This window comes from Lontra canadensis, unplaced genomic scaffold (genome assembly GCF_010015895.1).
Source record: "Lontra canadensis isolate GAN:19392208 unplaced genomic scaffold, GSC_riverotter_1.0 scaffold88, whole genome shotgun sequence".
In the NCBI taxonomy this organism is placed as follows: Eukaryota; Metazoa; Chordata; class Mammalia; order Carnivora; family Mustelidae; genus Lontra; species Lontra canadensis.
Genome location: NW_022631082.1, coordinates 3304617 through 3328861, shown reverse-complemented (window position 1 = coordinate 3328861; position 24245 = coordinate 3304617). Strand labels below are relative to the sequence as shown.

General features: G+C 54.8%; 1 protein-coding gene across 1 annotated transcript in view; it reads left to right on the top strand.

Moving 5' to 3' along the window:
* The first annotated feature begins 2300 nt into the window (after positions 1 to 2300).
* CERS4 (ceramide synthase 4) overlaps positions 2301 to 24245 on the top strand; it is a 31934-nt gene continuing 9989 nt past the window's right edge. The window contains exon 1 of the mRNA XM_032883821.1: positions 2301 to 2436. The gene's annotated coding sequence lies outside the window, so the exon portion shown is untranslated. The remainder of the gene's footprint in view (positions 2437 to 24245) is intronic.

The window sequence follows — 24245 nt, the reverse complement described above, 5'->3', positions numbered from 1 at the left end:
TGACACATTTGGTGGCCTAAAACAACAGACATTAAAAAAAAAAAAAAAAAACCAACACACATTTATCTGATAGTTCTGGAGCTCAGAAGTCCAAACGGGTCTCCTGTGCTAAAGTCAGGGTGTGTGCAGAACTACATTCCTTCTGGAAGCTCTTGGGGAGAATGTGTTTCCGGCTTCTAAGGGCACCTGCTTTGCTTGGCTCGTGGTCCCCTTCTCCATCGTCTGAATCAACAGTCTAGCCTCTTCCACCTGGATCAGGGCTTCTGCTGCCCTGGTCCTACCCTTCTGCCCCCCATTCAAGCGCTAAAGGTGTGGACACCTGGAGGAAAGGCAAGGGGCTCCCCCTGTCTCCCTTAGGTCCCAGCTTTGGGCCTCCCTAGGGTCCCTGCTGCCCCTCCCCAGACACCCCACAATGGACTTCCCATTTCTCCGCTCCTGCCAACCAGGTCCCGGCCTCCCCTGATGCCCAGGGCCCTGGCCAGTTTACCACTACATCCCTCTGGAGTCCCTCCTTTCTCTCCTGTCTGCACCCCCCTCCCCCATTGGGCCGCAGAAGCACCCACAGCAGAATCGAAAATGAAGTCTGACTGTGTCTGTCATGGGAGAGCCCTGGAGCGCCTTTGGTGGCTGTCCTCTCTTCTTCACTCACCTCTGGACCCTAACTCGGCTTAATGCCCCCCTCCATTCACCTCGCAGGTTCAGAGGTCACCTCCTCTAGGAAGCCCATCCTGAATACTCCATGCTCACCCATGGGGTGGGGGTAGGGGAAGGAGGGCATAAGGCAGCCAAGCAGCAGCCCAAAGGCAAAAAGCTCAGCCAGCATCTCTTCCTGCCGGCTAACCCTTCCCTCCAGCCACCCCACCTCCCGCCTGAAATCTCTCTCTGACCTGGGCCCACATCTCTTCTCCAGGGATCTGCTGCTTCTCTCCTGGGGTCTGGACTCCCCCATTCCACTATGTCTCCCTTTACTATGAATAGAAACAGCTGCTGGGCTCCGAGCACCCACAGGCGCAAGGTGATGTCGCCTTAAACGCCATAAAGCAGCTTTATGGCCCTTCCTCTCCCTGATGCACAAAGGAGCTCTTGGGGGTAGCGGTGTGGGGTGCTCTGCAGAGGGCCCTAAGGCCTGAAGGAGAAGGATGCACACATTTGAAAAGGGAAATCGCAGTCTGGTGGAGGAAACAGCAGGTGCGAGAGACACGAAGTTGGGTTGGGAGGCGCAGGTTCGCTATCCCACGTGTAGAAATCAGACCTCAGCGATGTGAAGCAACTTGCTTGGGGCCCCACAGCCAAGAAGGTGGGGCCTTCCCCCACCTGCCCTGGATCTGCTTCAAGGAGAGGCTTGTTGTCCAAAGGTGAAGCCGGTTTTCCAGATGAGGAGACGATGGCCTAGCTGCTCTGGAACCCCTTCCCTTCAGCCCGGAGCAGCTGGACCATGAGCCCCCCAGGTGGGACACAGGGGTTCACAGACCACCTCTGCCTCGTCCAGCATTGTCTTCCCTTGGAGGCTGGCCCGGGCTCCCCGCTCTGGGGCGCTGCTGATCCTGGGCCACTTTCGCTTGCACCACCTGACAAGAGAGGGTCCTGGGCTACACTGCGCCACCACCCACGCTGCCTCTCTCCACAGCTCTACCTCCTGACCCCCGCAGCCCACCAGGGTCTGCCTGGCTGACCTCCTCCACTCCCAACCTCCCAACCCCGCAGTTGGCTCCTGCGCACGCTTCGGCCTCACAACCACGAACTGGGGCGTCTTGGCCTGCGAGCTGGGAGACGTCTCCAGGCTTGAGGAACCCGAGGGGGCCTCTAGGCCTGAGACGGAGTGCGAGCGTCCCCCAGCAACGCCCTGCCGCGAGATCCCGCGGATCAGGGCGCCCGCGGTGTGTATGCGGATGGGCGGGTCAGAGCCAGGCCAGAAGAGGGGACCTGGGAGGGGGTCGGGCGGACGTGCCGCGAACGGAACAGAACCGTGGGCCAGACTGAGCGCGGGCCGCGCGGGGTTCAAAGGCGAGAGATAAAGCGCAGGCAAAAGACCTGCGGCTGGATCTCCGCCAAGCGCGCCTCCTGGCGGGCCTCGGGGGCGGGCCGGGGGTGGGTCGGGGGCGGGCCGGGGGGCGGAGCTATGCCCGTCCGGCGGCGCGGGGCTGGGGTCCAGGAAGCGGTCTCGTTGGCGGAGAGGGCCGAGCCCCGCCAGGACCCCGCCAGGACCCAGCCAGGACCCCGCCAGGACCCCGCCAGGACCCTGCGCCCCGCCGGGGCCCGCCCCGGCCCCGCCCCTCCAGGCCCCGCCCCTCCAGGCCCCGCCCCGGTCCCCCCACCCCAGCCTACCGCCGGGCCCCACGGCAGAGGCCGCGCTGGGAGCAGAGTCCGGCGGCCGCGTGCGGGGTGCGCGCGCTCCTTCCTCTCCGCGTCCGCCGCCCGCCCCTGCCGTGCCCCCAGGTAAGCGAGCGCCCCGCGTCCCGAACGCCGCGGGAAATGCCACCCTCGCTGCGAGCCCCGGCCCCGCCTCCGCGGCCATGGCGGCCCCGGCCCCCATCACCCCGCCCGGGGCGGCCTCTCGGGGCTTCCCATCCGGTCCCAGGCCCGGGCCGCCGCCCCTAGAGAGACCCGCTTCCCCGAGGGTCGGCGCGCCGCGAGCGCGGGGACGAGGCTGCGAAACGGGCAGGAGGGAGTCGGGGCGAGCCGGCGCGGCGACGCGGGGGAGTCCGGGCGTGAGAATGCGAGCGGCGCGCCGCGAGTGTGGGTCGGGCACCAGGGAAACCATGCGGAGTACCTGCTGGGCGCCACCGACGTGCCCGCGCCGGGGATGCAGCCGGGGCCCTGACCTCGCAGCCGGGCTGCGTAGACGGTTAGCCACCGTGTAAACAGGCTGCGATCACCCCAGCCCGCGCCGAGTGCGGGGAGGACAACACCTCGGGGAGATGGAGTAAGGGTCAGGGAGCGATTCTTCGAGAGGGTGTCATCCGGGCCTGAGTGGACCAGCCCGCGAGGGCTTTTGAGGCCCAGGAAGCGACAAGATTTTGAGGCAGGGCCCAGCGTGGTGTGTTTGCAGGGCAGAAAAGAGGCCAGCTTGGCTGGAGCTCGGGGAGGGAGGCTTGGAGGTGGGAAGAGGTTGGCCCGCGCCTCGAAGATGGCGGGGAGTGAGTGGATTCCATTCTCAAGTCTGGGGGGGTCACGGGGGGCGGCGCAGAGCAAAGTGAGTAACCCGGTCCTGCCGTGTCTTAGGAAGAGCCCCTGCTGTGCGCGGGAGGGATGGGAGGAAACCCGGCAGGAGGCTGCTGGTTTGGCCCCCACCGGAAGGGGTGGTGGAAAGGGGGTGACGCGGGGAGGAGGGGTACGTTTTGGCAGAAGAACATCCTCTGTGTTCCCTGCCTGCTCAGAAGTGGGGCGTGAAGGAACCCGAGCGGAGATTTCTGGAGCTGGCAGCTGGGAGTATGCACGGGCCTTTCCTTGTTGAGATGGGGAAACTGAGGAAGACGCACGTGGGGTGGGGCTGTCGTGGCTGAGTCTGGCTTGCAAAACCTGTGAAATGCCACCTGACCGGGGAGGCTCCCGGAGACGGACTCCACACCCAGGCAAGGTCTCCCTCCGCCCAGTGCAGGGGTCAAGCTGGCTCCAGTCTAGTGACCTGAATCTCTTTTAGGGAGGCTTCCGGAGAAAGACATTCTGGAGTGTGGGGTTGCCTTTGAAGGTCCCAGGGTCCCCAGGCTCCACTCAGGCCCGTTCCAAGAGCAGCTGCCGTGAATAAACGTGGCTGGGGCATGCGTGCCAGGAGACTCACTCAGCACACCTGAGTCCCCACAGGCCAAGCTGGGACCTTCCTTGCCTGCTTTCCCAGCTCACCTGCTCCCAGTGGAGGTGTCCTGAGAGGGGAGTGAAGAGGCAGTAGAAATGAGCTGGGACACTTGGTGGTGGAACTGGCCTCGTGACCTCCGGGGAAAGTTTTCCAAGCTTCAGTTTGCCCATCTGTAAAATGGGTCAGTAGAACCTATCCCTGGGAATGTTGTTCTGATCCAAGGAAGCCTTGGCTAGGAAAGGGCTTGGCTGATCCCAGTGGCGGCCTCTGGCCTCGAGGGACTGGGGGAGGGCACCAGAGCCAGCAGGAGTTCACAGCGTAATGAGCCCCCATTTCCTGCTCTGAGAAATGGGGGCGCTGTGTAACTGTGCCCACCTGCAGACCAGGGCCTTCTGCAGATGGAGTGAGTCAGGCGTGTAAAGTGTTTGGCTGGCCCAGCACCTGGCTTGGAGTGATCACTCGGCAGTGTGGCCAGGAGGTGAGGGGGAGACAGGATGGGCCTCCCACCACCCTCAGGATACCTACAGGAAAGCAGGCGCCCGGGGACAGTCTCCTCTTATCTGGGCACCACAGGCTGTCCTCTCTCCCTCTGTCTGGAGGCTGCCTCTGACCTTGTCCTGCCCGCTTGAGTTCAGTGCCCGCAGGCTAGTGACTTCACCTCCTCCTTGCTTCAGCTGCTTCTGTAAAATGGGACTAATAGCAGTCATCACCGCAGAGGTGAGCTGGCAGAGGTGAGCACAGCTCGGGGCTGCTAATAAGCATCCAGATGCCTGGATGTCTGGGGGGAGGGAGCCCGGAGGAGTGTGGCTGGTTCATCCCGGGGTGAGCCTCCCCAGGGAAGGCTTCTTGGAGGAGGTGATCATTGGTAGGTTACTAAGGATGATTCAGAGTGAACAGGGCAGAGAGACCAGGGTACAGAGATGTGGAGGAGCTAAGAGAGGAGCCTGGAAGCAACCTCACTGGTCCAGATGGAGGTGGGGATGAAGAAGTGTTGGGATCCTGGAGAGCGCGCCGGTGGGGGTGGTGGAGCAGCGGCTGATTGGAGAGCAGGTGGTTTATTGGGGAGCAGGCTCAGGTGCGTCTGAAAATTGTGATGTTGCTAGACACCCAGGTGGATGCGAGGTGCAGGGTAGGCTTTGAAGAAGCAAGCTTGGAGCTTGGGAGACATCCCCACCTGGGGGGAATTGGGCAGAGAGAGGGCACAAGGAAACAGTAGGTGGCAAGCCAGGAGCCAGGGAGCAAGGGCTTCAAAAAGGAGGAAATGGTCAGCTCAGCTGCATTTCTGAATCCTCTGCTTGAATAATTCAGTGAGAGAGGTCTTCCTCCCTTACTTGGCTGTCTTGCCCACTCCACCCCAAGCCATTCAGAATGGGCCCTTCTTTGCCACACTTTGAATGGGCTCAGACCAGAGTGGCATAGAGGAGGTCTTTCTCCTCCTTCGATCTCGACTTCATACCTCTGTTAATATGAGACGGTCCCACCAGTTCCCCACAATGAATGCGCAGGAGCTCAACTCTCTCCCTGCCCCATCTTGGGCTCCCAATCCCATCTTTTGCTCCAGAATCCCATGACTGTGAATCTGAGGAGGGGCCAAGCCCGTGCCATCCACACCCTGGAGAGAGCCCTTCTAGCCTGTGCTTGTGCCCCCCTCCCTGCCCCCACCTCTGTCTATCCCCGTGTCTGTCATTTATACATGTTGCACATATGGGTGTGAAACCTGGATGAGGAAGAGCCAGGTGGACATCTGGAGGAAGGGCCATCCAAGCAGAGGCACCAGCATGTGCAAAGGTCCTCAGGCAGGAGCTGGTCTGGCATGTTGGAGGTATAACAAGGAGGACAGCGTGACTGGATCGAAGTGAGCAAGGGGGAGCATGGGCAGAGGGGCAGATGAAGAGAACAAAGGTCTCAGGGGGCCCCAGTCCAACGACAGCAGACCCTGGGAGGGTCCTGGCTTGAAGGGTAAGAGGGTGGAGCACCATTGCTTTGCAGTTTGCGGGGTGCTTTGTCCCCTAAGTGCAGGGGTCATTCCAGGAACCCTGGTGGCCCAGGAGGCTGGCAGGAGGAAGAAAGAGAATCCATCCCTTTTCCCGGTGGGCAAGTCTACCCCTTCCCATGATGGGAGCTCCCCTGACCTTGAAGACTTCCCTGAGGAAGTGAAGCAGCCAGGGAGAGAGCACAGGTAGAGGGTATGGAGGCAGGGAGGATACTGCAGGAGGAGGGGGTGGGCAGCAGCAGTGACACGGTGGGTAGGCCAGGCAGGGCACAGAGCTCAATAGGGAACAGGATGCTCTCAGGGAGGGGACAGAGATGGCAGGTGGCAAAAACCAATGCAACTGTATATCGAGGATGGTCCCGCCATCAGCCTGCCAAGACTCCCTTTTCAGGTGGAGGAAAAAGGACCCAGCCCCCCACTCCCTGCATGCATATGGCGAGGGCCTGGTTGCCTGGATCCTGTCCCCCTTCTCACCCTCGCCACTGACCCAGGCGTGTCCCCAAACCTTAGCAGCTTCAGATGCTTTAATGAGAGGATGCAGACCCTTGGACTCTGGAACAGAAATCGGTGGTCCCGCTGAGCCAGGGCCCTGGTGGCTGCCACTGTCCTCCCCACCCCACCCCTCTCCAAACTGGGGATGGGTGCGCCTAAGGGCAGCTCCCTTTGGCCCCGGCTCAGCTATGACAATGATCCTGGCAGGCACCATGGAGCTACAGCTGGAGCAAGGGAGACTGACTCCCCTCTTAGATTCAGGGGACAAGGACAGAGACAGAAGGGGACAGTAGGCAGGACAAGCTCTGCAGACTTCAGCCTCTGGATCTCATTTTTCCATCAGTGATGTTGACTGGGGTGGGCTTTAATATAGGGCTGTCACCTCCCTGCCCTCACGTCTTCCACATACCCCTCTGTTCAGCCCTGTGGGCTTTGTCTGGATCACTTGAAGCTACTGCTTGTGGCCCAGCCTCAGGGCCTTTGCACAGCCTGTTCCCTTTGCCTGGAGTGGTCTATGCCCATGGCTTCCTCATCTCTTTTCTCAAGCAACACCTTTCTTTTTTTTTTTTTTTTTTTAAGATTTTATTATTTATCTGACACAGAGAGAGAGCCAGAGAGCGCAAGCTGGGGAAACAGCTGGGGTGCAGAGCAGGCTTCCCACTGAGCAGAGACCCCGATGTGGGGCTCTATGCCAGGACCCAGGGATCATGACGAGCCGAAGGCAGATGCTTAACCGACCGAGCCCCCCAGGCACCCCTCAAGCATCACCTTTTTTTTTTTTTTAAGATTTTATTTATTTATTTGACAGACAGAGATCACAAGTAGGCAGAGAGGCAGGCAGAGACAGAGAGGCAGAAGCAGGCTCCCAGCTGAGGAGAGAGCCCGATGCGGGGCTCGATCCCAGGATCCTGGATCATGACCTGAGCCGAAGGCAGAGGCCTTAACCCCCTGAGCCACCCAGGCGCCCCAAGCATCACCTTCTTAAGGAGACCATCCTGACCTTCCCGTTTAAAATCACAGCCCCCACTGCCCAATTCCTGATCTCTTTTCCCTATCCTGTTTTTCTCTCCACTACGGAGCATAATGAAATCAATTAATAAAATGTACAGTATTTGCCACCCCTAACCCTCACCCTGTCCTGGACCTCAGCTCCAGGCACACAGTGTGCAGCAATGACAAGGAGGCAGCCTTTGGAGACGGATGGGATAACCTTTGAATCCCAGCCCCCTGCCTTCTCCTCTGTGCCCTTGGGTGATTCTGTGCCTCAGTTTACACAGCTGCAAAATGTGGATGACAGAAGCAGTTGGTGGTAATTGAGACCCTGAGGCAGGACACTTAGAACTTTCCCCCACACAGTCCTAGAATTTTCCACAAACGTGTTAATAGTGGGGGGTGGGGGGCAGAGCCTTTCTAAGGAGGTCCCGTTTTTTTCCCCTCTTCATAGATTTCAAACCTTTCACTTTTGAATAAGAAGGAAATTTTTTTTAAAGATTTTATTTATTTATTTGACAAACAGAGATTACAAGTAGGCGAGAGGCAGGCAGGGAGAGAGAGGAGGAAGCAGGCTCTCCGAGGAGCAGAGAGCCCAATGCAGGGCTCGATCCCAGGACCCTGGGATCATGACCTGAGCCGAAAGCAGAGGCTTTAACCCACTGAGCCACCCAGGCGCCCCAAGAAGGAAATTTTTTTGATAAGACCATGAACCCCAGGCAAATGCCATGACCCTTTAGGATGCTTCATTTCTAACACTGATGTCTGGTTTCTCCTCCACTGAGAGTCGAGAGGTCCCTCGGGTCTGCAGACTGAGGCGGTTCTCGGAGGGAGGGGGGTGCCAGGTTATACCCATGCCTGTGCTTCCTCTAGGGTCGTTCTTCCTAGCAAAGGACTGATGGTGAATTTTGACACTTGTAGCCTTTTTTTACACCCTGAAATTTATATAACTCTTGAGAAATATTGCGATGCAGGGAATAGGAATTGCTCATTAAATCCAAGAGTTTGTGGGACGGGCTCAGGGAACGAGGTCTCTCGCTTACACACCTGAGTGGTTGGTCCCACGTTCGGTGAAGCTGGCCATTGGGGCTGCGGATTTTCAGAGCACTTTCCAGCCGCGGGTACCCGTCAGAGCCTTGGCTTTGGCTTTGATGACATGTCAAAGATGCAGTAACTTCTGGGTTGAGACAGGAGCAAGCCAGAGGGCAGGAGCTGCTTACCAGTTTCAACCTGTTTCAACCTTCTGCTTACCAGTTTCAACCTGTTTCAACCTATTTCAACCTTGGGCAGTAGAGGTAGGACCAAGTGAACACACTGATTAAACTTCTGGAAATAGGTGAAGAGGTCGTGCCTTGGGACCTTGGGAAATCCAACCGGTACATAAGTCACTTGCAGAGCATTGCTCAAATACTGCTTAGATATCGGGCGGAGAATATTTAGAAACCATTACTACGTGGACATTTGAAGCCACTGGCTTTCATCTGGAGTAGCTCGTTCTTGCCCAGGACACACAGACTGGATGCCTCTATTATTCCTGAAATATTCTGGAAGCGCTGCCCTTTGTACATTTCAGTAGCATCTTCTTCGTAGCTTGCAAAGGCATTCTTCATTGCCTTACCTGTGCTGATGTAACCTGGGTCTTGTCTTCTGAGGAGGTCTTGTTGGAACCGAGGCCTGAGTTGGAGCTGACAGTGGACACAGCCAGGAATCGAACCCCGTTGATTGCCCTCCCAGAGCCCCCCGCCCCGTTCTTTGGGGAGATAGATAGAGATACATCATTATAAGGCAAAATAAAGCAGACAGAATTGGAGAGCCCATGGTGCAGCCCGGAAGTCTCGGAAGGCTTCCTAGAAGCAGCAATTGGCAGGCTACTTAATTTGAAGGGTTGGAGGAATGGCGAATAGTGACTCAGGCCGAGGAGATATCCGGGGATTGCATTAGAGTGATGTTCCTGAAATCCGACTGGACCCTGGGAATCTGGCCACGGACCCTGGCCGAGAACCATCGATGTGGGTGGGTGGTGTCTGCAGGAGGTCCCTGGGGGGACCAGGTGGCGGGGGGAAGGCTTGTCCTTTGAGCTGTGTGCTGCTGAGGGTGGGGGCGCGCGCTCAGCCTGCCTGCACCCCCGGCTGCATCTGTGTGCTTCCCATCTCAGAGGAGGGGCTGCCCTCAATGTCGGTCATGGTCATCATCAGAGAGGAAGTGCAGCTTGGCCTCTAGTTACGCAAACACCTCTGGCCCTTAAAGGGCCCACGGACAGCCTGGCATTCTGGCGGGGGGGGGGCCCTTCTCTGCTCACCCCATGAGGTTTGGGACCCCAGCCCAGGCCCCCAGAGGGCGAGCAGCGCTCACAGGCACCCCGCACAGGCTCCATCGCCTTTCTGGGCAGGCAGACAGGATGGTGAGAGTTTCACAGAAGGGGCTGCTGGCCAGAGACCACCCCCCCAGGAGCAGATCTGCCCAGGTGTGTGGACCTGGGGTTCACGGTTGGCAGCTGTGTGATCTGGAACCTGGACAAGGGCGTGGGCCCACGTTCAGAAGCATGGCAGTCGGGGCAGGGAGGCAGTGCCAGGGGAGAGGGTGTGCTGGGGCTCCAGAGCCCTCGAGGCCCTGCCCTTCCCCATCATCACCCCTTTTTGTGTTCAGAAGGCACCTTCTCGGAGTCCCACATCTGGAATTCGCCCACAAGGGCTCTTCTTGGCCCCACCCACCACTGGGCTGCATATCCCCAAATTCCTGCCCAGGCAGGGAGTTCCCAGATCAGTTGCCCACCCCAATATCCTCAACCCCCCTGCCCTTGAAGATGTCCCTACTCCGCCCTGTCTCAGCCACTGAGGAGCTCTTGGGGAAACATTTCCGTCACCTTTGAAACCCAAGGACAGCCCACGCTCAAGGAGGGGTCACAGAATTGGCTCCCTTCTGGTGACCTCGCAGCCTGAGCCGCCCACGCCCCCACTGTACCTTAAGGCCTAGGTGACAGGCACTTGCCGCCCTCCCCTTCGAACCAGGAGAGCTCTGGCCGACTGGACTGGCAGCCTCGCCAGTATCCAGCTCTGGTCAGGACTGAATGTCATTTTGTTTTCATTGTATCTGTCTTATGGCTACTGTTGGACAGTGACATTGACTTTCTCTTTAGGAGAGGGAGGGAAAGTTTATTCTGAAAATAAACATGCTTAAAAACAAAGCAAGCCTTTTGGAGGAGATTGGTGGGTGCGTAGTGCGCAGATGGGAGAGGCTGGGGCCGACCAGTGACCGGGCTGTGGGAGGGATGGAGGGGAGGGCCCCCAGTCTGGCCCAGGGACACTGGGCAGGGCTTCCTGGCCAACGAGGGTGAGAACAGAGTCTTGAAGAAGCGGAAGACATTTGGCAGGCAGAAAGGGGGAACAGCCCAGGCACAGCGCTGTGGGGGGCAGAAACGTTTGCAGGATTTCAAGCCAAGGCTGTGATTCGTAGGTTAGAAGGACCCAGAGGCTGGGAGCCCAGGGAGGAAGCCCCAGTTAGTGACATGAGAGGGGAGGGCGTCGCTGTGGGCCGTGAGTGGGAAGGGACCTGCTCGGTGGTCACGTGGCCAGCGGACACCGTGGCAGCAGGCGAGGAGAGGCCGAGCGACCCGACTGTGTGCACTGGACTCCGGGACAACTCCCAGATTCCTGTCCGCAAAGGCTGGGTGGAAGGTGGGACCTTGGCCAAGAAGCCCTGGGAGGAAGAGTGCACGCTGTGGTGCAGGGTGATTTGATCTTGATCGTGGTGTGTCTGGGCACGGAGCAGTCAGGTGCTCCTGGCTTAGCAGGTTTGTTGGGGGAGACACCTGGGAGCTACGGGAATCGGAAACCCACCGTGCGCCTGTGCCCATGGCAGATCCCAGGCGCGTGCGATTTCCAGGCACAGCAGACGGCAGTGGGGGTCCAGGACTGGATTGGGGGCCAAAGGGGAGGAAAACCAGCGTGGATTAGAGACAGAACAGCAGAGAGGGGCACCAGGACGCTACAGCTCTTGGAAGGAGGGGCGGACAAGGGGTCCCGTATGCAATGGGGGGTCATGAATACATAGACAAAGAATTGGCCACTGCGATTAGCCATGGAAGTGGGGGGCGTGTGTCCCCAGGGAACTAGGCAGAGTGCAAAGCAGACAGGTGGAGATGGAGTGGAGCCCGGGCTCAAAGGCAGGTTCTGCTTTCCAAGAATGCCAGAGGAGCTGCGGAGGAGCTGAGGTTCCATGAGCCTGGGTCCAGCTGGGATGCCTAGTGGTATAGAGCAGAGTTCAGATGCCAGCTGTGTGACCCTGGGTAGATGACTCAGGGTTCCCGAGACTCAGTTCATCCATGAAATAGGGACGCTGGGGCACCTGGGTGGCTCAGTGGGTTGAGTGTCTGTTAATTTCAGCTAAAGTCATGATCTCAGGGTCATGAGATCAAGCCCAGTGTGGGGCTCTGTGCTGGGCATGACGCCTTCTCAAGAGTCTTTCCCTCTCCATCTGCCCCTCCTCTTCTACCCCCCCTTCCCCACCGCGCATGAATTCTCTCTTCCTAAAGGAAAAAGGAACTATGGATGCCAATAGCATCTTCCTCAGGGCATGTCTAACAACATTTCCGAGGTAGGAAGGCAGGGCACCTGGCACAGGGCCTGCCGTGGGTAAACCTCTCTGGGTGGCACCTGGCATAGTACCAGCACCCCAGGTACGTTGGGCAATCCCTGCTACAGGTATGGGCAAGGCCTGCTGTCCCAGAAAGCAGCCTGGCTTTTGGGGCTCCTTGGCCCTACCTGAATCTGCCTCCATCTATGCCGTCACCAGGAAGTAGCAGAGGGGCCCAGTGGCCAGCTGGTGGGAAAGAGTAGGGTACATGTTAGGTTGGGTGGAGAAGGTGCCATCAGAGTGCAACCTGGAACCCACAGTTGTCTCCGCCCTGGAAGGTGGGTAGTGGCATTGCTGGAGGGGATGATGGTGTTTGGGAATCGGTTTCGTAATGATGAGCTGGGGTGGGGAGCTGGTTGACAGCTAATGTCACTTCTGAGCCCATATCTCCTCCACCAACCACCCCTTCAGCAGAAACCTTTATTTTCCTTTTGTACTAATACGATTTTCTGTTTAAAAAGTCACCTTTAATGTTTAACACTCACTAGACTCTTATTCAACCTTAAAAGGAAGGACATTCCGGGGGCACCTGGGTGGCTCAGTGGATTAAGCCTCTGCCTTTGGCTCAGGTCATGATCTCAGGGTCCTGGGATCGAGCCCCACATCGGGCTCTCTGCTCAGCGGGGAGCCTGCTTCCTCCTCCCTGCCTGCCTCTGTGCCTACTTGTGATCTCTGTCTGTCAAATAAATAAATAAAATCTTAAAAAAAAAAAAAAAAAGGAAGGACGTTCTGACACCTGCTACAATATGAATGGACCTTGAGAACATTATGCTCTGTGAGGGACACCAGACACAGAAGGACACACTGTACGATTCTGCTTACAGGAGGGACCTAGAGTCATCAAATCCATAGAAACAGAAAGCAGAGTAGAGGTGACCAAGGGTCAGGGGTGGAGGAGTGGGGAGTTAGTGTTTAATAGGGACAGAGTATCAGTATTACAAGATGCAAAGAGTTCTGGAGACGGATGGTGGTGATGGTCGCCCAATGATATGACCATACTTAATACCAACGATCTGTACACACAGAAATAGTTAAGATGGTATATTTTTATGTTATTTGTATTTGACCACAATTTAAAAATTAAGACACCTGGTGGCTCAGTTGGTTAAGTGGCTGCCTTTGGCGCAGGGCATGATCCTTGCATCCTAGGATCGAGCCCCGCATCAGGCTCCCTGCTCAGCAGGGACTCTGCTTTTCCCTCCCCCAGTCTTGTGTTCTCACTTGCGCTCTCTCTCTCTCTCTCTCTCTTTACCTCTCAAATAAATACAATTTTAAAAAATAATAAATCAATAAAAATTTATGTCGTTGTGAAACATTCCTTGTAAAAACCAGTGAATCACGAAACAAGCAGACCAGCTCCTCCCTTCCCTGACTTCCTGATGCAATAACTCTGAGCAGAGAGTATATCCTTATGGCCTATTTCCGTGAGTTCATGTGCATATATGTAGCTGTGGGAAAAAATACAGAGTCTTCATATGCTTTAAATATTTTTTCCTGCCCACATTCTTCTTCTTTTCTCTTGTTGGGCCTGTTAGATCTTCTGATAGTCCCAAAGGTCACTGAGACTGTGTCCGGTTTTTTTTTCCCAATTGTGGTAAAACATACAAAAGATAGAATTTACCATTTTAAGAAATTTACCATTTTAACCATTTTTAAGTGTGCTACTTAGTAGCCTTAAGTCCCTTCACAGCATTGTGCTGATGGCACCACTATTTCCAGATGGCGCTTGTTTTTTTTTTTTTTTTTTTTTTTTTAAGATTTTGCTTTTAAATAATCTCTACACTCAACCTGGGGCTAAAATTTACAATCTTGACATCAAGACTCACAGGCTCTACCAGCAGAGCCAGCTAGACGCTCCAACGTTGATTTATTTATTTAATTTTCTTTTTAAAATCTATATACCTATCATGGGATTCAAACTCACAACCCCAAGACCAAGAGTTGCATGCTCTTCTGTGTGAGCCAGCCCAGCCCAGCATCTCCCAGATGACACCTTTCTTTTTTTTCTTCCTTTTTTTTTTTTTTTTAAGATTTTATTTATTTACTTGACAGAGATCACAAGTAGCCAGAGAGGGTGGGGGAGCAGGCTCCCCTCTGAGCAGAGAGCCCAAGGTGGGGCTCGATCCTAGGACCCTGAGATCATGACCTGAGCCGAAGGCAGAGGCTTAACCCACTGAGCCACCCAGGTACCCCACCAGATGACACATTTCTATTCCATCTTTGTTTTTTCTTCTCTGTTCTTCAGTTTGAATATTTGCTATTATCTAGCTCCAAATTTGTTAACTCTTCAATCATCTCTGATTGCTATCAAGCCCACGTGTGATTTTGTAATTGCAAGTATTGCATTTTTGCAGTTTTAGAATTTACATTTGGTTCATTTTTTTACCTTTCCACTGAGGTTTCTTTCTTTTTTTTTTTTTTTAAGATTTTATCTATTTATTTGATAGACAGAGATCACAACTAGGCAGAGAGGTAGGCAGAGAGAGAGAGGAGGAAGCAGGCTTCTCGCTAAGCAGAGAGCCTGATGCGGGGCTCGATCCCAGGACCCTGGGATCATGACCTGAGCCGAAGGCAGAGGCGTTAACCCACTGAGCCACCCAGGTGCCCCTCCACTGAGGTTTCTTATTTGTTCGTTCATTAGGAGCTATTTTTTTCCTTTCCACCCTTGAATAGATCATAATAGCTGCTTCAAAATCTGTATCTGCTCTTTCCAACATCTTGGTCGCCTCAGATGTTAGTCCCTGTTAATTTCCTTCTGTCTTGAGTATGGCTCGTGTTGTCTTGTTTCTCCAAAGATCAAGTAATTTGGGATTGTATTCTGGACATCATCAAGATGTTATCGTGGAGACTCTGGATTCTGTTATGTTCCTCTGGAGAGCACTGAATTTTTTTTTTTTTTTTTTTTTTTTTTAATCAGGCAGTTAACCTATCTGGACTCAGGCTCCAAAGTCTGTTGTCCTCATGGTGGGTGGCAGGTGAAATCTCTCTTCCTTTCTTTTAGCCTTAGCTGGCCTGGTTGGAGTCTGCCCTGCATACGTGTGGTTCAGGGCTTAGCAGGAGACGTGCACAGACCTTTTGTGTAGAATTTGGAACTTCCTTTTTTGGACTCGCTCCCTTCCTTCATGTTCCATCCTGTTGTTAAGCAATTGTGATCTCTCTGGGCTCTTCTCATTTTTCAAGCCAGTTTCTATTTCCAGCAAAGAGCAGTACAAATGAGAAACCCACCTCCCATATGCCAGGTATAGACTCCCCTCCAACTACTACCTCTTTGGGGTCACTCTAGAGCAGTACCGCCTGGTAGAACTTTCTACAAGGATGGAAATGTTCCATACCTGCACAAATCTGGTGGCCACAAGCCACATGTGGCTCTTGAGCAGAGAAATTTTGCTGTGTGCAACTGAGGAATTGAATTTGAAATTGTGTTTCATTTCAGTTCATTGCAATTCAGATAGTCCTATGCTGCTGGTAGCTACCATGTGGGGACATCACAGCACCTGGGCTTTCAAGTAGTCTCTTTTTGTACGTCGGCCAGGGTTTCTGGTTGTCTCCAGTGGGGCTGGTCTGAAACTGACTCTGACTTCAGTGGAATCCGAGCTCTCCTGGTGCTTTTCCATTGCCTAAATGACGTATGGGGCCATTAGTGTCTCCCCGCATTTTGCTTTTATTTTATTTTTTTAACTCCCTGAGCCCCCATCCCGCTCACTCAAGTCAATGAGCATAATGTTCCTCCTCTTTTTTCCCCTTTGGTGATTTTTTTAAAAGATATATTTATTTATTTCAGAGAGAGAAGATATGAGCAGGATGGGGAGAGGGAGAGAGAATCCCAAGTGGACTCCAAGGTGCGGAGCTGTATGTGGGGCTTGATCTCAACGACATCAAAAGCATTACCTGAGCTGAAACCAAGAGTCAGTTGCTTAACTGCACTATCTGGGTGCCCCTCCTTTGGTCATGTTTTAAAATTAATAATTGGGGGCACCTGAGTGGCATAGTTGGTTAAGCATCTGACTCTTGATTTCAGCTCAGGTCACGATCTCAGGGCCATGAGATCAAGCCACCCATTGGGTTTCGTGCAGGGCATGGAGCCTACCTAGGATTCTCTCTCTCCCTCTTCCCCCTCCATCTTTCAAAAAAAATTTAAGTGTTGTAAAATACACGTGACATAAAACTTACCATCTTGACCATTTTTGAGTGCACAGTTTAGTATTGATATATTCACATCATTGTGCGTCCCTCTCCAGAACTTTCTCATCTCCCTAATCTGAGACTCTGTGTCCCCACCCCCTCCCCCACCCCTGGCACCCACCATCCACTTCCTGTCTCTACAGATATCTCTCTAGGGACCTCCTGTGAGCGGAATCCTACAGTGTCTGTCTTGTTGTGACTGGCTTCCTCAAAGGACATCCTCAAGGTCCATCCATGATGTATTTTCCTCTGCCTTTCGGACTGTAATGTAAGATTTCTTCACATGGAGCCCTGAGGTTTCCAGTCCACGACTGTTAGACATCCAGATTGCAAATTTGCCCTGGAGGGGAGAGAGGGATGGACTCCAGAAGGGTACCGGGAAATTCAGGGAGTGATGGATATGCTCATTATCTCGGTTGAGGGTGACGATTTCACACGTACGTACATAGGTCAGAACACATCAGATCACACACTTTAAATGTGCACTTTCATGTGTGTCAAGGATACCTCAAAAAAGCTGTATTTTTGTTTTTATTGTAATGGCCCAAGTGGGCTCCCCTTATCCCCCACCTGTAAGCTTCATCAGTCCCTGTGCAGGTAATAGTCAGCACCTGCCGCCCATCCCTGCCCCCATCCCCACTTGCTTTGGGGCTGAGGACTTCTCCCTTCCCCCTCAAATTCCAAGAGACCTGATCCTCTCTCCTTTCTTGGTCCCCCAATACACTAGGTGATGCTGGGGACCCCAGAGGTCTCTCCCAGGCTCTCACTGCCCAGGGGGACACTCAGAGCCAGCAAGCTCTCTAAGCTCCAGGGCTAAAGAAAGCTCCAAAGAAAGACCCAGGGATAGGGCGCAGTGAGACGGGCAAAGCTGTGGGGGAGGGGGCTCTGCTGTGTATGGGGAAGGCAGAGCAGGCCTCTTAAGGAGGAAATAGAATCTGACCCAGGTCTTGAAAGGCTAGTGAGAACCAGCCCACTGAAGCAGGGGCAGGCATTTAGGGCAGAAGGCCGAGGGCGGATGCTAAGTCCTGGACGCTGGCAGCTGGGGGGAAGCTCATGGGTGTCCCAGCTGCTGGGCGGGGCCCTAGGAGGGAGCTGAGGCCATCAGAGTGGCCCACAGCCAGCCCAAGGCAGCTGCAGTGATCCTAGTGGCCCCGCTGGTGGCTGTCTTCTCTGGGGGGTGGGGGCATTGCCAAGAGGGTGGCCAGCAGGGGTGCAGCTCACCTAAGCCCCCCAGGCCTGCCAAGGGGTGTAGCAGTTAAGAAATCATGTGCTGAGGGGCGCGTGGGTGGCGAAGTGGGTTAAGCCTCTGACTCTTGATTTTGGCCGGGTTGTAATCTCAGGGTTATGGGATTGAGCCCCGCGTCAAACTCAGCACAGTGCCTGCTTGTCCTCCTCCCTTGCTCTTTCCCCCACATGCGCTCGTTCTCTCTCTCTCAAATAAATAAATAAAATCTTAAAAAAAAAAAAAAAAAAGAAAGAAAGAAAAGAGGGGCGCCTGGGTGGCTCAGTTGGTTAAGCAACTGCCTTTGGCTCAAGTCATCCGGGATCGAGTCCCACATCAGGCTTCCAGCTCCGCGGGGAGTCTCTTCTCCCTCTGACCTTCTCCCCTCTCATGCTCTCTCTCACTCACTCTCTTCTCTCTCAAATAAACAAATAAGTAAAATCTTTGAAAAAAGAAATTATATGCTGAGCAACTGGTTCGCTGAAAACACAGAGAGGGTGGGGGAGGGGCTTGATCCTGGAGAAAGATTGACAGGCAGGGGCAGGCCTGGGGTGCCTGCACAGAGTCCCGTGAGCCCTGAGCCCACTGGTGGTACAGGGCAGCCCCCTCGCCACCCTGGTGAGCTTCCGGTTCCAGCTCTCTCCCTTGCTGGTTAAATGGCCGGTAGCTTCTTGCTTTAAGCCTCGGGCTTCCCAGTTCTGAAATGGGGCAACAGGGAATCTGCTTTACTGGGATCGAGCTGACCTTGCCTGTTGAAACAGATGGTTTCTTTTTAAGTAGGCTCCACACCCAGTGCGGGGCATGAACTCACAGCCCCAACATCAAGAGTCACCCACTCCACCAACTGAGCCAACCAGGAGACCCAGTGGGTTTTGTTTTTTTTTTTCTTTTCTTTTCTAGAAGATCTCACCACCTGCACTGAAGTCCTCACATCCACACACCTGTCCGTGTGTCTGCACTACCCATACCCATTCATTCATCTGCTTAGCACTTAGTTGGCACCCGATGTTGTGCGAGGCCCTAGCTTAGGATACTGCAGTGCCTAAAACAACATTCTAGCCTTCAGGAGTCTTACATCTTGGGGTGAGGCAGAAAAACAAATAATAGATCAAGTAGGACAAGAGGGCTGAAGGAACAAAATGGGGTGAGGAGATGGAATAATACACAGGCTTCTTTGGTAGTGATCTGAGAAGATTTCTCTGAGCTGAGATATGAGTAATGAGCGCTAGACACAGGGATGTGTAGGGCAACAGCATGTGCAAAGGCCCTTGGTTAAGAATGAGCTTGGTGGGGACGCCTGGGTGGCTCAGTTGGTTAAGCAGCTGCCTTTGGCTCAGGTTGTGATCACAGCGTCCTGGGATCGAGTCCCACATGGGGCTCCTTGCTCAGCGGGGAACCTGCTTCTCCCTCTGTCTCTGCCTGCCATTCTGTCTGCCTGTGCTCGCTCTCTCTCCCTCTCTCTCTGACAAATTAAAAAAAAAAAAAAAGGAATGAGCTTGGTGAATTGAACACAGCACATGCAAAAGCCCTGGGGAAGGAATGAGCTTGGCGAGCTGGGTATGTATATGTAAAGGTCTTGGGGTAGGAATGAGCTTGGTGAATTAGAAGGCCAGCAAGCAGCCATTGCAAACAGTTGAGTTGGTGGAGTGTGGGAGGGTGTATCAACAGAACCAGAGTATGGAGGGCAGAAGTGTGTCGTCTTTTTTTTTCTTACTTCTAAAAATTATTTAAAGTTTATTTAGAGAAAGACGAGGGAAAGAGAGACTCCTAAGCAGGCCCCACGCCCAGCAAGAGCCTGACACAGGGCTTGATCTCACAACCCTGAGATCATTACCAGGGTGGAAATCAAGAGTCGGACACTCAACCGACTGAGCCACCCAGTCACCCTCAACAGTGTGTCTAAATCTGAGGGGTCGGGGTAGGAGGCAGAGTCCTAGACCTGGGGCCAGGCAGGGAACACCACCCGTAGGGATTCTGCTCAGAGAGGTCCACGGTGGAGGAGCCAAGGCCAGCTACAGGGGACAGCCAGGGCCCAGGGCGGGGGAGGCTGTGGCTGTCTCCACACCACCCCCACTTAGCACATCACGTGTTCCCTGCCTGGGCCTCCAGCCGCGGGAGTCAGGTGACCCCCGGCAGCAGGCCAGGATGCAGGAGCCCCGAGGGGTGTGTGTGTGTGTGTGTGTGTGTGTGTGTGTGTCCGTCCGTCGTCCCTGGGCAGCCCAGACATCTGGAGTCTGAATTGATTTCCTTTTTCACAACCCCGGGCAAGTCGTGCATTTCCAGCTAGGTTTAAAATAAAACAAACCTTCCGTGCACAGCCCTGCTCTGCTGGCCAGTCCGGGTGGCGCTCAGGACTTCCAGGGAGCAATAAGGATCGAGTCAGCTCCCTCAGACCCCTGAGAGGGGACAGGGATCCTCCGCTCATCCTCCCCTCCCCGTGTCAGCACAAAGCCCTAATCTCTCTCTCTCCCCGGGGTCTGAGGATATATTTTTAGCCACTCAGAAGGATTATCAGAGTCTGGCTCCCAGGTGGGAGGGACAGGGCTGGGAGTGAGGCCAAAGAGGCTTCAAGACACAGCGGCCTTGCTGGGAGACTAGGGGCAGGGCAGGGGTGATGGGGGCAGGCAGGGGTGTGGGGGGTTGTAGGCTCAGGCTGGTTGGGCTGACCAGCCACTCCCTCACTCGGTGAGTCTCCAGATGACCCCTCAGTGGCCCTGGCTAAGCCCAGCCTGAGTTCATGAGCTACAGCTTTAAGGGAAAGCTGCAGAGGTCAGGGAGGTTCTGGGAAGAACCTTCCAGAATCTGCTGCAGGCCAGCACCCCAGCTCCCCAGACTGCCCCTCATCCCACCACCCCTCTCTGCTGCTAATAACATGCAGGTCAGTCCTACTTACCACTCACTCCACTGCCCCATATGGAAAGGGTTCTTATTAGCCCATTTTACAGATGAGGAAACAGAGACACAGAACAGCCTGCTTGCCTGCCTGAGGTTGCTTGCCTGGTGAATGGGTGAGGCAGGAGTCACCTCAGTGTGGTACGGTCCCCTAGGCCCACACAACAAACTGGAAAACAGGCGGTCTCGCTGTACCCATTTTTCAGATGGGGCAGCTGGGCCCAGTGTGGCAGAGTCACAGGAAATGAGCAGAGGAGCTGGGGCCCAAAGGAGAAAAAGGAAAATCGAGGAGGAGTGCCACCCTGAGCCTCATTCCTTCGCATCCTCTGGGAAGGAGGGGTCTGTTGAGGGTTGGGTGGAGGAGGACGAGAAGTCTGGGCCTTGCTGGTGGTGAATGTTTAGTAACAGCCGCACATGAGTCCCTCCTGTGTGCTAGGAGGGGACAGAGAGACAGGTTGGAGAAGGGGTAGGGCTTCCAGGGCTGAGACCTCTGCAGTCAAGGTCGGTCAGTCTGACGTGGACGCCAGAAAGGGCCAGGCTTGCTTCAGCTGAGGGGACTGGGGCTCCAGGCTGGTCACGCATCCTTCCTTCTCCACCCCGTGCTGTCTCCAGAGAGCCTCCGTGACGAGCTCCCATCCTCACAGTGAGTGAAGCAGGACTGGGGGAGTGTGCTTCAACTAAATCCAATCGGGAGCTACCTCCAGGAGGAAGCAACAAATGAACTGGGTTTTGAGGGATGCCTAGGAGTTTGCCAGCCAGACAGGGAAGGTGTATAAGCCCTGTGGAAACCCGTTTCATGTTCTCAGCACCCAGCATAGGGCAATAAATATTCAATGGGCATTCTAGGCAGAGGGCAGCACTTGTAAAAGGGGCTGTGTGAAATCCTATGGTGTGGTGGGAGCCAAAAGTGTCAGGCAGTGAATGGGGGCCGTGAGAAGCCCAGGACATCAGTGGAGGCCTGAGATTGGAAGATGCCCTTGGTCTTGTGTGTTCCCCCTTGTCTCTGAAGTTCATCACAACTTGCCGGTGGCACAGAGGTGGTGGGTCTTCATCTGGGCATCCTTGAGTGGGGGAAGCATATGGGTAGGGGGCCGGGACTCCCGGGTATCTGCCGCAGCTCCGGCTGGCTGGGGGCTTTCCTGGGACTCCTTGCCTATTTGCATCTGCACTGGGCGGCGGAGGGAGGGAGGTCTGCTGAGAAAGTGGGAGGAGGCTAGAGGTACCATGCTGTAGATTTGGCTCCAGTTGGGAAGTGGGAATGCCAGGCTGGGCATGCGCCCTCAGGTGGGGGGGGGGGGGGGGGGGGGGGGGGGGGGGCGGTGCACCAGATCAAGCCAACCTTGCCTGTCAGTGCAGCTAGTTTCTTGTAGAGCAATCAACCACCCAGGCAGAAGATTCTGTGCCCATCTGTCCCTTCTGTCTGGGCCATCTGAGCCTGCTGGGTCTAGACTAGCTGCTGTCATATACCCTTGACCGTTTGTCAGGCTGCTGCCGCTGCTCATCACCTCACTGACTGCCAGATGTGCCCCCCACCACCATGGGGACTGCAGACTGCTCCTTCATCTCCGTCCCTCCCTGGGCTGGTCCATCCCTCCCCATGGACTTGAACGCCAGCCACATGCTGGTTCTGAGACCCAGACTCTCAGAATTTTTCTTTTTCCTGTATTCGACTTGTGATGTTATGATTTATAGTAAGAAATAAATATTTGGTCTTTGTCTCTGGTCTCACACTGAGCTCCTAAAACCCTTGGAATTTCCAGCAATGGGGGTGATCTAGGTGTCCTTCATTAGGTTGACATGGCCGACTTTGGGAAAGCCTCTGGGCCACCAGGGTGAGGAGGCTGGTTGTCAGGGAAGGCAAAGAGTGAAGAGAGAGAGAGTAGAAATTTAGTGCAGCCCCCTCCCACCTCCAGGGAGGGGAAGGGGCTGCAGGCTGACTCATAGGGCAGTGAGCAATGATTTAATTGAGCATGGCTTTGTAATGAAGCCTCCCCAGAAACCCAAAGGGCGAGGTTCAGAGAGCTTCTTGGTTGGTGCGTGCATGGAAATTTGGGGAGAGTGATGCACGTGGAGGTGGGGGGCCCCTCCCCTCCACCTGGCTGTCTATGTCTCTTCCATCGGGCTGTTCCCGAGTTGTGTCCTTGTCTAATGAACCAGTGACCTAGTAAGTAAAATGTCTCTCCCGAGTTCTGTGAGCCACTCTAGTGAATTACTCAAAACCCCCAGGAGGGGGTCGGGGGTCCTCTGGTTTACAGCCAGTTGGCCAGAAGCACAGGTGACGATTTCATTTAGACACACTTGGTGGCTGAAGTGGGGGGTCTCTGTAGGACTGAGCTCCTTACCTCGTGGGATCTGATGCTGTCTCCAGGTCCAGTGTCAGAACTGAGTTGAGTCCCATGGACAAGCCCACACGCTGGGATTGGAATCAGAATGGTGGACTTTTAAAATGCAGGCATTTTCATTAGCAGGAGAAAAGGGCCCACATCAGAGATGGATGACTCAGTGCATTTCCTCAACCAGAAGAGCACTGGCTCGGATCAGGAGACTGAACGTGCCAGCCTTAGGCAACCCTACAGGGCCCCTCTGGTCACTGCCTGTCCCCAAGGCAGCCGCCTGCCCCGATGCCCAGCAGTGTGGTCACGGAATAACGCTCCCTAAAGACGCCCACGTTCTGATCCTGGAGCTTCGTGTGACGAAGGGGGCTAGAGGTTGCTGATGAGCTGAGCTTGGCTTGGGGGCTGACCCCGGATTCCCCGGTGACTCAGTGTCATCCCAGCAGTCTTTATAAGAGGGAGGCAGGAGGGTCAGAGAGAGAGATGTTGGCTTGGAAGACAAAGACGGGACCTTCATCCAGGGAGTGCAAGTGGCTTCTAGAAGCCAGAAAAGGCAGGAATGGATTCTCCCCCAGAGCTCCAAAGGAGCCCAGCCCTGCCCAACCTTGCACTCAGCCCAGCAAGACCCCATTTCAGACTCCTGAGCCCCAGAACCGTGAGAGAACACATCTGCCACTGCGTTAGTGGTAACCTGCGACAGTGGCTGCGGGACACAGATGCCGCCATCCTCGGTCGGTTTTGCCTGCTGTTGAACTTGATAAAAATGGAATTCTGTGTGTACGTCTCTGCCCCACATCGGGCTCTCTGCTCAGCGGGGAGCCTGCTTCCCCCTCTCTCTCTCTGCCTGCCTCTCTGCCTACTGGTGATCTCTGTCAAATAAATAAGTAAAATCTTAAATAAACAAAAAAACAGGGGCGCCTGGGTGGCTCAGTGGGTTAAAGCCTCTGCCTTCAGCTCAGGTCATGATCTCAGGGTCCTGGGATCGAGCTCCACAGGGAGCCTGCTTCCTCCTCTCTCTGCCTGCCTCTCTGCCTACTTGTGATCCTTATCTGTCAAATGAATAAATAAAATCTTTAAACAAACAAACAAAGAAGTCTCTGGAAACCTGCCCCTCCTCTCCACCCCCTTCCAGTGGACAGCACCTCCTTCTGGCCTCCGAAAGGCCTCCTAAAGGAAGCCACTTCCCACGAGGTTACCAACACCCCATGGCTTGTGTCCTTATCTAAAATAAAACCAAGGGCCACAGAACCTCCCAAATATCACCGGTGGGAGTGGAAAATGGTACAGCCCCCCCCCCCCCCCGAAAACAGTTTGGCCGCTGCTTATGAAGTCAGATGGGTGGCTTCCCTGAGATCCAGCCGTCCCAGCCCTCAGGGCTGACCCGGGAGATGTGTCTGCTCTCAATTGCTGTGTTCCTAATCACCCCAAATGGGAAGCATTCCAGTTGCCATCAACAAGCAGATGGTACATATCCACTATTTGGGGGCGGCGGGGGGGAGCTGCCGGTAGATACTATGACACACGAATCTCAAAACGGTTCCCCAGAGCGAAAGAAGCCAGACACGAAGATGGAGTATGTGATTCCGCTTATAGGAAGTTCTAGCGCAGACAGGATGAATGCATGGTGGGAACAAAAGTCAGGAGCGAGGGGCACCTGGGTGGCTCAGTGGGTTGAGCCTCTGCCTTTGGCTCAGGTCATGATCTCGGGGCCCTGGG